This window comes from Cryptomeria japonica, chromosome 5 (genome assembly GCF_030272615.1).
Source record: "Cryptomeria japonica chromosome 5, Sugi_1.0, whole genome shotgun sequence".
NCBI lineage: Eukaryota > Viridiplantae > Streptophyta > Pinopsida > Cupressales > Cupressaceae > Cryptomeria > Cryptomeria japonica.
Window position 1 is genome coordinate 738255386 of NC_081409.1, and position 15814 is coordinate 738271199.

Below are 15814 nucleotides of genomic sequence, written 5' to 3' on the forward strand. Positions count from 1 at the left end.
CAAGAAAACTATTATCTATCATTTATTAGTCGGCTTTTAAAAATTTTCAGGTTTGATCTTTCTGTCTTTTAATATGAATTTAAAAGATTAGTTTAGGTTATTCATTTTATTATAAATCATGCACTGATTAGTCATTTCTTTTATTCTTTTATTATTTATTTCTGTGTTTTATTATTTTCTTAAAATTTAGCTTTTAAATTTGGAGAAAGAGAACTACACATACAATTCACATTCAAATGTGCATTAGTTTGTGTTTGTGCAGCACACTCTTAGTAAAAACAATAGAGGTTGTTTTTGTGATCACATATAACATCCAAAGTATGAGCTATCCAAATTTAGATAAGATATTTGTATCCATCAATTAAATATAGACTTATAAATAATAATTCATGCTATATGTTTTGCCCTTAATTTTCTGGAATCATTTTATTAGTCTAAAGAAATATGAACAATTGAATATAAGTTTTAGTTCAGCTTTATCAAACTCTATGATAAATGCTAGCTATTGTATATGATAATGAGTGCTTTGAAGGGGACATGTGATCAAATGTAAATAAAATAGTCTCTTAACTTTTGGGTTTCTCAATTTCTATAGAAGTAATACTTTCTAAAGAGGTCTGCTATGAATACAATTTATTCCCAAAAATTGAAGGATTTCTTGGATATTGATTAACTTGGTTCTTTTAATGGTATGACTCACTTGGAAATTACTTTTGAACTATCCCATAGAATTTAGATTTTACACTAACTTATTTAGCCTACTAATTTCAAATTTCAAGAATGACTATACCAAATACTTAGGTAATTCTAGTATTGATACATGTGATGCTTTAGTTGATCCAACAAAAAAGAACTTGTTAAAATAATCTAGGTTATTTTTCTCCCATTGTCATGAGATTTCTATGAAGTTTGAACTTAAACAAGTTTCTAACAAAATAAAATAGTTTCTCTATTGATTTTGTAGTTGCAAGACATTATGAGCGATCACCAACTTCTTTGATCAATCAGAGGTAAAGTTTATTCCTCTTGATTGATTTAATGAATTTATGTGGACCAATTCTTCTTTGCAAAAAAAAACAATTGGCAACTTGTGAAAGGAGGCTAAAGGAAAGGACCCTAAAATATAGTGCATCCCATTCATGTGACATTAATCATTTAATAGTGTCAATTTAAGCTAATGTACCTTTATCGGTCATTACCTTAGTTTTCTTCAAGTTGGACTACAAGAAATGAAAAAGGCTAGCTAATGTGTTAAAAGAGTTCACCCTCATTAGTATACATTTTTCATAGGGAATTCATAAGCCTTTCTTTCAAATATTCCTCATGAGATGGATGTGTTGGATCTCAAATCAACAGATTGGATAGGTTCTAAGGAAATGCCAACTCCTATGATCAAAACCTCCAATTTGACTTGGCCAACTTATAGAGTGAACCTATTTGGTTACTAACTCCCTCACTTTAGGCTCTGCAAGACCTAAGCGGGTATACCTATTCACTAGTGGCTTTTGATGACTAATGCTTTTTATAGCAGATTGAGTATCTTGATCTAAATTCTTCCCTACTTTAGAATGGCATAGGTTCCTAGGATAAGTGATTTTAGATGAGTTCAAGATTGTTGTTGTGGAAGCTATTCGATCTTTGTACATGAAATTTATATGTATGTATACTATGCTAATTGGTTCTATGAATCCTACTTACTTATCCTATAGTTTTAATGCAAAGGTAATTAATATGGTAAAGGTTGTGATTTGTGAATGACCAATGTCTTTCGTGATATTTGGGCTATAGAGTCTTATATTTCTCTAGGACTTAATGTATGATTTGTGAGGCAGATTTTAAATCTACCCCCTTTGGTAAATATGTTAGTTACTATTTCTTATGAGATCTATTAAATGTTTATATCATAAACCGCCTGAATGAATTTAACCCTAATCTTAAGGGACCATTCAAGGAAGAACTACAAGGAACAATTACAATCCATGAGTAGATCTTTTTAATCCAAATTTATAACATAGAAACATAAACTTCACTGTAAGAATACGAATAACCTTATCTCCTTTAGATAATATCACAAACAACTGCCTATAAAAAATGAAATAACTCACAACACATATGCGAAGGAAAACAATTGATTGTATTAAAAGGTTCGAAATAGTACAATATTATCTAGAGTCTCTCTTATATTTTTCTCTCACTCTCCCCCTTATATCTACATTTTTTAACCACTTATATATGTGGTTGAATGGGCACCATACCCCTTTTGGGGTGAAAAGTCACCATTTTACATTAAAATTAACAAAACCCTTTGAAATTAATATGCAAACTAGTTAGTCAATAACCTTGCTTTAAGCTATCTTTCGCGTTTTGTTTCGTCGGAAGCCTTAAACTTTAGATACGAATCTGAAAATGTTTGAGGTGGTAGGAAACATCCACTTCTAAAATGGGTCTTCATCAGATTTTATATTTGCATACATTTTAATTCCAATTCGACATCTTCTTTCATGCAAGTCGAAATAACAGGCTTTTCAGCCTTCTTACGGTCTTTTGTATGGTCTGCAGCCAAAAACACATTGTACAGATCTAATATTTTTACTGGAGCTTGGAAACTTGATTTTCTGAAATGGTTATTTATTATATTTTCATGTTTCATTCATTTTAATTCTCTGTTCATATCATCTTTTCTACAAATCAAAAACACTAGTCTTTCATGGGGTCCATTGGAATTAATTTATTCATATCCTCCTTTACTCTAGTTGTTCAAATCATTAATCATCCATTATGTGTCATTTCCATGAAGTGACCACCATTTTTAATAGTAGGGTGCTTGAAATTATTTGGAAATTTGAAGCCCCAACAGGATGCAGTTTCCCAATCCTTCCTACATATTATTTGAGATTTAGAGCATAGGTTTCCATATGAAGTGTGGTACTTACAATGTTCCATAGTTGTATCTCAATTGGCCTAATATTCTCCTTATCAAATCTCAAAGTAGGATCAGTAGTATGAATGCCTTTCATTTTTGTCCAAGCATGCTATCAAGTGTCTTATAAATCTCTCAAAGGCTTGAAGAGTTTATCTTAACATATCTTATGATTTGTGCATTAGGTGACATAAAGGAGAAATCCTATTTGCAAGTGCAAAAAAGTTACAGAAATTATAATTTAAAATAAGGATTAAGAATCAAATGCAAAAGAGTGAATTCTATTACAAATAAGGAAAATAATTTTATGAATTAAAACATTAATAAATTAATTTTTTTAATTAAAAATAAAATTAATAATTCTCACTCATTATATCAATTTGTAACCATCATCAAGGATGTTTTGTTTTACACTTATTCCTCCTATTGTGCCAATCTCTAGTTATCAGTGCCAATTATAATTGACCACTATTAATTGCATAGGCTCTTCCACCTCGACCATTCTCTTTAAAAAAATGAAGTAGCTAGAATATGTAATATATGTAAGCTTGACTAATTCTTTACTTGAAATTATCTCGAACAATAAATGTGAGATGTGGTGGTTGTAAATGAACATCTATGCATCTCTAGATTTTACCATCATTGTCTCCACTCAATATATCTTCCTAATAATATTAATGCACGTTGGATGCATGACCATAACATGGGGTCTAGAAAATGTGTTTGCAGCAACCTTTCCCAATTAAGAAAACTAACTTACATGTGCATGCATTTAAGTAGTCACAAAGTGTAAAATATTAGAGGCTCCAACGTCTTCTTTAACATCTTTCACAATTTGAAATTGGAAGTTTGCACCCTTCCTTTCCATTGAATAATCAATAGCTCTAATAAAATAAGATACAATTAAACTTGTGACAAATATATCAATGAGTGGTCAATATTTGATATTGGTCCACCCATCAATGATGATAGAGCAAGTGTCCATTATCCAAGTTTTCCTCATTTCTTCCATCACACACTCTATTTAGAATGTTCACTATTAAGAATGGTGTTGTAAAGCTTTCATTCTCAAAGGGGGAACAAGGAACCAAGAACAATGTCATATTTGAACATTTGTTAAATGTAGTGAGAATGTGCCAACAAAATGGCATGTTATAGACATAAAAAATATCGAAATAGAAGAATCAACTGCTTGTCACGATTGTGTATAAAAAAATTAAAAATAATAGTGCTAATTCCTTTGTCTTGGTAGAATTAGAACCTTATTCCCTTTGATTTCCAATATTAATGGTTTAGGAGGCAATGACACACTAGGTTGCATAGTTTCATTTGGAAATTTTTATTTCTTGTGTTACTTCCATGTGCAACTTAGTTTCCTAAGTACTCTTCTCTATTAAGGTGATTTTGTCACAACCTTTTACCCATATTCCACTTGTGTGAAAAAGTAAGAATAAAATCATCTAGCTACCACTATTTAATGTTTCTTGCACATGTGAAATTGAGTTTTAGTTTGTTGTGTTTTTTGGTAAACATTTTGGTATACCAATTTCTCTATTTTACATTTTACAAATTTGAATTAGGAAAAGGGAAATTCTTCAAACTTGATCTGATATTTTGCAAGGTTATGACAAGTGAAATTGATTATTTCCTAATTGGTTTCCTTCTAGGACCTAATCACACCCAACTCTTAAGTTTACTTAAGTCTTGTGTAAGGTACACATATTATACTTCTCTCATTGTGTCCCATATCATATGATTGTGACATTTAGCATAATCCTATATTTTATTCTATTCCTACCTTAGATTTAAAGGCAAGGCTTCTCTTGTACATTTTATATCTTGAGCATCTTTCCCATATCATATTCATGTTTATAGTTTTGATCTTACATCCTTATTTGGTACAATATATTCATCTTTTATTTTATACATTAGATAATCTCACAGAGTGTCTTTTTTCATTTCCATCTTACGTGTAGAAGGTTATTTGGTATTACAAATTTCTTGATCTTGGTTGTTGACTTCAATATAATAAAAATATGAAAATTATCCAATATTTAGTTGGGAAATAATGAAGCAAATTTGAGAAAGAAATTATAAAAAATAAAAATTCAATGTTCACCATTCTATGAAGAATGAAGATGTGTAATATTTGATGGACCTAGTACAATCTTATAATATTTCATATCTTCATATATTATAATGTCTAATAAAGAAATACAAAAAGTAGATGAGATTCAGTGTGCAACAAAGGGCATCAAAGGTTGGATAAGGAATTCCCTTGCTCAAGGTTCAAAATTAATTGACGAATCTACTTTAGTGCATCACAAAATCTATGATGATTTCAATCACATCATAGAGTTAAAAGGACGATTTGAGGTTGTTGACATTGGAATTTCACTTGTACCATTAATTAGAGAGATAAAGGTTGTAACTTTAAAATCATGTTAGCATAAAATATCCTTAATAATTCAAAATGTAGATTGTTTATTGAGTGGATGGATGCATTTAAACTAGAAAATTGAAGTAATCAACACTAAAGAGCAAATCACTAGTATCAACAAAGATACTCTCACAAACATTCAAGAGGTTATTGAGAAAACATCATTGATTTAATTTCAAGCTCCTAACATTGATATTCGAAGGCATATAGACTCTCTAAACTTGAACCAAATTTGTCTTGATTGTAACATTAGAGACTCAAGAAAGTGAATGTGATTATTTGGCATACTTAAGAGGCAAGAAATTTAAAAAAATTGAGATGAAAATTTCATTACGATATAATAACAATTAGAAATATATATAATTATGTTAAGAGGTGTAACCTATATATGCAATGGAAATAACAGGCGGATTGTAATAGTAAGAACATGCTTACAAAAACTCTTTATAGTTGACAATTTTGTTTATATGCATCATGATTAAAAATAATAAAGAATATACATTGAAGCCCGAATGAGTAGGTGAGTTGGCTTAGGCAGTGGGTTTTCTCCCCATCAGTGTCGAGTTCAACTCCATTCTCGAGTTTACTGGGTCGAGGTTGCAGGGATTGTGGATACCCTAGGTAACAAAAAAATAAAATAAAGAATATACATTCATTTATGTTATTCCTTTTGTAAATATTTTAATAAAAAAATATTTTCCATTTAGACTAAGGAATCTTGGGCATTTATGTAGTATCAAAATGTACTTTATAAATTGTCTTTTAGTTCTAACAATGTCTTTTAAATTATATTTAAAATTAATTTATTTTCTTTATTACAACTTTGTAGATGTGGCTTGATTAATAACAAAATTTGAAAACAAAGAATAATGAAGACTATAAAAAAATAATATGGTAAACAATTTATTGAAGATGACAATTATGAGAACAAGTGAGGAACATATAGAAAGTGGAATGAAGAAATGTTAAGATGATAATGATATACAGAGACATTTTAAAGTTAAAAAAAATGGTAGTTGAAGAATTCGAAGAACAAATGAGAAAACATGTGAATGAGATGATAACATCCTACATATGAATATCACAAGAGGATTGAACTATAATAATAATAAGATTGCAAAGAGAAGTGTGTTTAAATCAATTTATTAAGACAAAAGCAACTATTATAGGAACAAAATTATGAAGTAGTTCAAAGACCTCAATAATTGAAACTAAATGGTGAACTTAATTCTTAAGGAGTGAATTCAATGACTTGTTGTGATTGAGATGATAACATTTTGCACATGAGATGATAACAAGTTGTGGTTTATTTCCTTGAAAACTTTGTTACAATTTGAAATTCTATTCAATAAACTTTATTTTCATAAGTTTTTAAGATACAGTTGTGTTAGAGTTTCAAACTCAATGTTATACTTGATCAAATTTGCACTTGCATTTCATTTCAAAGCATAGTTTCCTTATAAAAAATGCAAAATTATTATTTAAAAATCTCGATGCAAAATTTGTGTAGTATGAAAATTTTGTACACATTCAAGTTTAAATTGTTAATATGATGAACTTTTAACCCACGTGTTATAACATAATTTTTTATTATATAAATGATGCCAAAAAAAACATAAAAAATAACTTGATGTAGTGTCAAATATCAAGAATAAAACCAATTTATTCATGATTAAATCTACCAAAAAGAATTATCATTGTTCAAAAAAGAACTTTTAAAGGCCACAGAAATTCAGTCACAACACGAAGACACCCACCTGAAATTCATTTCATTCCAAATCTCTGTTAAATCCACAGGAACATATTGTCCCTAGCATTCATATATAATATAAAAGATGTGGCAAGTGCAGCGACAAATGATTTACCATTTATATATCCCATGTCCAACCATGGTCATCCAAAGTGTTTGAGACTTGGGAAAACAAACCCATTTTGTTGATACCTTGCAATCAAAGCGTTCCATTATAAAAACTGTGCTCTTTGAGGCATATCCTACATTCAGCTTATTCCATGAGAACAAATTTCTTGGAGGCGTGATGTCAGTCAGTTCACGTGGCTTGTCTATGCTTACACATTTTGCATACATGTCTGCTAAGCCTGTTCTAACTGCAACATCTATGAAATGAAATTCCTCTATCCTTCACTATGTGCTGGATGTCCATACCCTGCTCCAAAGCTCCCATTTTCATGTAGGCTGTGAGAATGTTGACTTGGGTTGTGGACTGTGAGAATGTTGACTTGGGTTGTGGACTCTGTTTTACACCTGCAAATCGCATTTGGCTAAAAGTTTGCAAATCCTTTTCAACGAATGCATTTTGTGTCTATCGTGCAATCCACATTTTTGCATACATGTTTATCAAAGCACTTCTAACTGCAATATATGACAATATCGCATAAACTAGGAGCAGGTGTGAAAATGAAAATTCGCACAGGCTGGGAGCAGGTGTGACAATGAAAATTGCAGGACGGGAAATATGCATATCGAGATTGACTAGGCGGGAGAAACAGTTTTAAATATTTCAACTTTAGGGGACTAACGGGAGATGGGGCTAACGGTGAGGGAACGGAAATAGAACTCAGAGGCGAACCCAGTTTTGGCTCATGTCATTCCTAAAAATTCAGCTGTGGTATGGTTTCGTAAGGTTTTCGTCCAAACTCTGCCCATTGTTATAATGGCATCGTTGACAACATTTCTGCAGAATCTTGAGGTAACTCACTTGGCATGGTTTCAGTAAGTTTAATGTTTTAGAATCTGTACGCTATCGGATCATATTTTTTGTTTCTATTTCATCACTTGTATGACAAAATTTCATTCTGGGAACGAACCGGGACTGAAACAAGATATCTCTATTTTTCAATCCCTTTCGTCTGGGTGGCGATAAATTTCTTTTGAAATGTGAGATCAGAAGGTGCTCTTGAAATAAGTACAGGGTTGAAGGCCTTGGTAGATGCTTTCATGTGAAAAGGGCGGGATTCCTTGTCATTTCGTTGGCCGAATTTTCTGCCAAGAAAAATGCAGCTTCCAACAATGGATTGGAGGGATAAATTGGTAAAATAGATAGATACAGTAAGAGGAGTGATTACATCAGTTGAAAAGAAGAAAACATTTCCAGCTTAACCTAAACAATGCGTACGAGTGAGTGGATATTTTTAACATAAATTTCTATTATGAATGGAATAACTCCATTACAGTATTTTGTACACATATATAAAACATTTAGTACACATAATCAACCATATCCGTGTACATTTTCCAGATTATTGAAAATGTGTTCAGATACGAAGGAACTTCGAAAGGGTGAGATGGCTCATACCTATATAATAAAAGCTGGATTTGAGCTACCGGTCTTTGCATTGAATCGTCTCGTTTATGTGTATGCTAAATGTCGAAATTTGGAGAACGCACTTGAAGTGTTTGACAAAATGCGCAAACGAAATATATTTTGTTGGAACATTATGTTTTTGGGTTATGCCAGAAGAGCTAGTATGGGATTTGCACGCAAATTGTTTGACGAAATGACCGATAGAGATTGCATCTCCTGGAGTAGAATGATGACAGAGTTCAGTTTCGCTAGCTTTGTGTGTGTTTGCGCTGATATTTTGGTGTTGGAATAGGGTAGACATGTTCATGGATGCATTATCAAGTATGGATTGATTTCAAATGTGATTTTACAAAATGCTCTTGTTGACATGTATGCAATATGTGGGAATTTGAAGGTTTCATGGACTGATATGATTGCAGGATATGCGCGTCAAGGCCGTGGCAAGGAACCTTTATATATGCTCAGTGAAATGAAGCTAGCTGGTCTCAAGCCAAATGAGGTAACATATGCGAGTTTCTTAGACGCTTGTGTGGAATGTGGCAAAATTGTGTATGCACGCAATGCGTTTGACACATTGCCTAAAAGTAATGTAGTTTTATGGAATGCAACGATTTCTAAATACAGGCAGAATAAGCATGGATAGGAGATGTTGGAATTGTTTTGCCAAATACAAAAGGCAGGCATTAAGGTAGACCGTGTTAGCTTTCTTTGTGTTGTTGGTGATTTTTTGCAGGCCTACTAGCTGTGAGAGCTAGTGAGTTATGGCGAACAGATTCATTCCAACATTATTAAAAGTGGATCTGGATTAAATGTCTTTGTTTGTTGTGCACGTACGGATATATATATGATATGTGGTAGAATATTGTGATGCACAACTGTTTAAAAAATTGCACATTCAAAATCTTCTCTTAAATCACAATGATTGCAGTGTATGCTCACAACGGCTATGCCGAGAATTCCCTGATATTTTTCTCTCAAATGCAATCGAATAGCATCAAACCAGATCCTACTACTTTCACTGGTCTTATCAATACTTGTGCCAGTCTGCATCTCTGGAAAATGGGGAACAAGTGCATGCCCACATTCTGAAAAGTTGAATTGGAGAAAAGTGTCTTTGTAAGGAGTTCAATTGTTGATATGTACTCTAAGTGCGGTAACCTACAGAGTGCATGCGAAGTATTGGAGGAAATGCCTGAGAACAATGTGATTTTATGGAATTCTATGATTGCAAGCCATGCTCACCATGGCTATGGCCTGAGGGCTCTTCTACTTTTTGGAAAATTGCAATATGAATCTATCAAGCTAGATTGCACCACTTTTGTTGCTGTTTTGTCTGCATGTAGTCATGCTGACTTAGTTGATGAAGGTCGTTTGTACTTTGAGTTTATGAGTCAAGGTCACTGTATAGAACCGAGAATAGATCATTACATGCACATGGTTGATCTTCTCGGCCATCGTGGACTTTTTAATGAAGCAGAGGACCTTATCAACAGAATGCCATGTAAGCCCGATGCTGCCATGTGGGGGTTTCTTGTGGGTGCGTGCAAAATTCATGGAAATTTAGAGCTAGGAGAACGAGCCGCATTGCACCTTGTTGAATTCTCAAGGGGTTGATCCATCCAACCCTTACCAAAACAGGGAAAAATTCTATTTGTTCGAATAGGGTACTCTCTTTTATCATTGTCTGGGCGAAATGTTGAATTGACATCAAAGTTTCCATTCTTCAACATGATCATCTAAAACTGCCATGGGATTGATCCCCTATCAACTTGGCACAAGGATCCCATATATAGGCCCTTCTCTACTGCATACAGTGGATAGTTTAAAAATGATGACTTGTAGATTGATGAAAAATAAATACATTCTTATAATAGAGTGGATATGGATGATAGACAACCCACCATATAAAAACAAATACATTATTGTTAGGATAATGTAGATCATATGGTAAGAAGTAGTTGTTATGCAAGCTATTTTCTCTGAATTAAATGACAGAACAAGAGTAATAGGAATGCATTCTATAATATCCAAACCGTGCAAAGAATATCTTTTAAGCTTAATGTGGGTGGACTCATTGAAAAATAAATAGTCAGTTCATGGCAGTCTTTTAGTCATTTGAATTCAACAATTTTGTTGTGGTTCTATAATTAGTCTGCTGCCAGTGTTGGCTATAAACACTGCCAGTGTTGGCTATAAACAGTTACTATTCTATTTTTCATACTTCTAAACAACTTTGCTCAATAGAAAAACCAGCCAGGTCTTACTCCAAGACTGAGTGGTTATGAACAACTTTTTCTAATATTTGGAGTAGCTTAGCTTTTCTTCGCCGATAATAAACAGCAGTATACAAAAGAATTTCATATTTACTCTATCAACGTTCATAGTTATTTTATATTATTTTATTTTCTCTGAATTTGCAAAAAAAATAATAGTTTGACATATCTGTTTCAGCACCTTTTTGATTTGTACTCTCCAATATATTATATATGTATATTTTACTATCAACGTAACTATTGCACCTCCTTTTGATACAAATGCTAATTTTAACATGCTTCAACAGTTAATCTCAGTAGAATCACAAGTCTTTCTGCTGTATGCTCTTCATTAATTCAGTCTTCATCCATCTTAATAGCTATGTCTTATGATTGCAGCCTTATCATTATTTTAAAGCATACCATCTCTCTCAGTTTTTATATGGATGGAGGATCCTATCACAGTTTTCTTCATCTTGCTGAGCAATTTGAGTTGTTGGCACTAACTTGATAATGTTCTTATCTCATCTGTTGTATGTGGAGATCTGTTTGCTTGCAACTAGTGTTGTCTACTATTATTCAGGATATGAATGTAAGAGACCTTGTTATACCCCCTTAACAACAACTTTTATTAGTCTTAAGATGTCTATATTAAATATGTTAAATTAGTATTTTTTAAATATCTCTTAAAAAAATATATTCAAAATATCTATGCTAATATTAATATATTAGGGATAATAAGATATAAAGAATGAATTAAATTATAAAGATGTCATCCAAAATACTCAATAACAATTTTAATTTTAAAAAATAAATTATAAATATAATATATTAATATAGAAATAATCATTAAAAGCGATTGCCATTATAGCAATGGAGAGACTCCCATCATCCGTCATAATAGAAGTTGCTACAACACTCTAAACATGAAAACAAGCAAAAGGATAACAACACTCCATACAGGTTGCGTTGTATGTGTAAATACAATTACAGAGAGCTACCATAGGTCCATAGCATGCGGTTAACATATGAAATATTCAAAGATGGGCTATTCAGTAGGGAGGCCAATTTAACCTGCATCAGATTAATGCAATTGCATTATTATTTAATGTGGATTAATGTTAGTAAACATAATAGCAGACATTGTAAATTGAAGTATATATGATATGAGAATTATACAGTTCTAGTGAAAACTCTAAAACCACATGTTAAGAATAAAGGTAAAACATACTGAAAATATGTTCTCAACTGTCCTATGAAAAATAGTCATATCCATAGCCAATAATAATTCCCAATACAAGCACACAAGCATTCAAACTACCCCTGGCACTGCAGTTAAGTGTCATATACATTAGAGAAATTTTTTCATCAATTTTATGGAGACTCATTATCAGAATAATAAGAAAGAGCTCATGGCGAGTTCAATTCATGGCCTGGTAGGGCATCATGGAGATTAGGGCACCCAGGTCGTTTCAACAATAGGGGTCGTCCGCCGGTGGCCACGAAATCAATGTGATTCCATACTCCGCACTCATACCAAGTGCCTTCGATTACACAGAAGAAGAGAAATCATACCTGGAAATTTTCTGCCCAGGCTGTAAACTCCAGAAATTTCTCAAGCTTGGACACCTAGGCCAAGAGAGTGGCGACAGGCCCTAATAACATCCCCATCCCAGCCAAGGTTCAGAAAAGCTTTGCATCCAATGCACCTATGGGTTGTAGCCATGCTGGCCGCCAAACTAAGCAGCCTTTCAGGAGTACTCTGAATTCGGATTTCAAAAAACTTCCTGGCCATCGCCTGCCTCCAGCCTTTGCTCTCAGGGATCAGACATGGAATCGAAAAACCATGGGTAGCAAACTTTTCGTCCTTCCTTCTGACTCCATCAATCCCATGGTCGTCAGATTTAAAGAAAATGCTTTTTTTGCACAATGGTGTGGTATAGGCGGGAACAACAAAGAAATAATCTCTTGGTGGATGTCTTCCTTCCCAGGTTTGATCACAATCAGACCGCTACAGAATGATTTCTTCTTTCTAGAGTGTGTTGACTCTTCTCTAAAGAAAGTAATCACGGAAGGATGCCCGTCGTTCTTTCAAGGCTCATCCTTCAATTTCATTAACTGGAAACTAGGATTCAATCCGGTGAGTCATAGGTTTGAGAAATCCCCTGTTTGGTTATCTCCAGTGGGCCCTCCCATTTGAGTTTTGGTGCCTGGAGGTTTTGGTAAAAATTGGGGATGCTTTAGGAACCCTAGTTGGTATTGAGGAGGATTTCCTAAAAGGTCTTAAAGGAGACGTAGCAAATATCTATGTGGAGATTGATCTCCAAAAAGGATTCTATAGTGCTCTAGAAATCATTTCAGAAATGGGAAGATGGAAGCAAAAAGTACAAAGACTGGGCAAGCAAATTCCTGGCAAATGTATTCTCCGAAACCAACTAATCAAGAACAGCTCAATTGCAGCCTCAATGGGTGCTATTCATATCACACATCAGTTTCACCTTCGAGCTTCCCCGATTAAGGAAGGTCCGAAGCTGGTTAGGGGTCAGGATAATCCTTTGGTTCCATCTGCAGTGGACGCAAACCAGCTCGGCAGGAAAGCCATTGGCCAATCTCAAGTCAAAGATCATGTTTCTTCAGTGCCTTAAGCCTTTCTTGTGTCTCATCCGCTTCTCACTCCTTGTTCTTCCCCCCGGCTTAAAGATTCGCTTGGCCAGTTGCTGCCCTCTAGCACAGGTATGATTTCTCCATCCCCTCTTTTTTCCCCTCTCAGTTGTCCTCCTCTTATTCTCTCCCCTATCCTTAAGTTGCAGCCTCATAAAGCTGTTAGAAGTCTCTTTGGCCAAAAGCAGACTCCTTCCCTTTCCAGAGGAGCTTTTAATATCTTCTCTCAGCCTTCTTCCAAGGTTTCAAAAAAAAAAAAAATAGTCTCAGATTCAACAAACAGAAAGCTCACACCCATCTCAAGAAAACCATACCCAAACCATTGCACGTTGCCAAAATCCTGCAAGAAGAGGAGTCCATTGAAAATGATCTTATGGCTGAGTTAGAAGAGGACCGCGAGTCTCTTCTACCTAATGGAGAAACCCACTCTCCCTTAGATTTTCCCCCATCTGAGCAAATCCTAAATCTCTCATTGGGTAGCCCAATACCATCTATGTTTTCTCCCATTCCAACTCCTCAAGATCTGGGCCTTTCTTTAGATCAAAATGCTAAGAAACTGCTGCAAGATCTAATGATCCAGGATGAGCACCTGGACTCAATTCTAGATACTCCTCTAGCAGTACTGTACTCTCAGGTCAAAGAAAAAAGAAAGTTAGGCCTTCATCGGATTCATGAGGGATTGGAAAAACCAGACTTTGGTTTATCCCCTCCTAAACAAATCTCTTATTGAAGCTAGGACTTTAGATGGTGTTGCTGAAAACCAATCAAAACTTCAAGACCTTTGGAAAGTAGGGAAGGGGAATCCCCTTCTTGAACAACAATGAAAATCTTATCTTGGAATGTTAGGGGCCTCAATGCCCCTAACAAACAAAGGGTGATCAAAAGGAGGATTCTTTTGGTCAGTGTAGAAATTATTTTTTTACAAGAAACGAAGCTGGACAATATGCAAGCAGTTGCCTTTGGTAGTGGAATTAGCCCCCATTTCATGACTTCCTCACAAGTGACAGTGGATTCAGATGGGGCTTCAGGAGGCCTAATGATAATTTGGAAGCCTTCCCAAGTTAAAGTTGTTGGCATTGCTTCAAATAGGAATTGGATCCTGGCAAAAGTATTCCATCTCCAATCCAACTCATCTTTCCTTGTCATTAATATTTATGGTCCAGTCTCCTCCATCAACAAACGCCTTTTATGGTCCTCCTTAGATGTAGTCTTGTCTTCTCATACTAAGGAACAACTCTTTATAGGGGGTGACTTCAATGCTATCAGAAGAACCTCTGATAAAAGGGGAGGATTAATCCGCTTAGGAGGATCTCAGCAGGACGTCAACGAATGGATTGAGAGGAATGGTCTGATGGAAATAGATTCAGGTGATTTGTTCACTTGGACAAATAGAAGGAAAGGCTTTAGCAATATTGCCGAAAAATTAGATAGGTTTTTTTGGCAAGATGACTTAAGGAGCTTCCCATTCACCCTTTCATGCTCGGTAATCCCCTGTTCAGGATCGGATCATTATCCCATATTGATGTCCTTGATTGATAATAAGTCAAATTGCAAAGCCCCATTCAGGTTCGAGAACATGTGGATGAAGGACCAAAACTTTCTCTCTTTGATAGAAAACTGGTGGAAGGAGGCATCGGTGGTAGGCTCAAAACTCTTCTGCTTTAATGCAAAGTTGAAATTTGTCAAACACAAACTATTTCAATGGAACTCCCAGCATTTCAGAAACATCTTCTCAACAAAATGTTCGATAGAAGGAAGATTGACAGCCCTAAATGATAAGATCATTTTGGAAGGTATGGATCTGGAATCCTTTCAACAAGAAAAGATGCTCCTACTGGAATATGACGATATCTTGTCCAAAGAAGAGATTTTCTTGAAACAAAAATCAAGGGAGAACTGGCTTAGCATGGGAGACAAAAACACTAAGTTCTTTCATAATGTAACAAAGATTAGGAGTAAAAACTGGATATTAAAACTAGAGTCCAAGGACAACCGGATCATAGAGGATCCTGATGAAATTAAGGAGGAAATCACTTCTTTCTTTTTCAATCTCCTAAACAACTTTGAAGGTTCTCAGCTACTAGAGCAAGGAAAGATGTTGGATGTGATCCCCAAGATCTTAACAAACAAGTAGAACCAAAATCTAAATGAGAGTCTAAAGATGGACGAAGTTTTTCAAGCCCTCAATCAACTCCCTTCGGGTAAAGCTCTTGGCCCG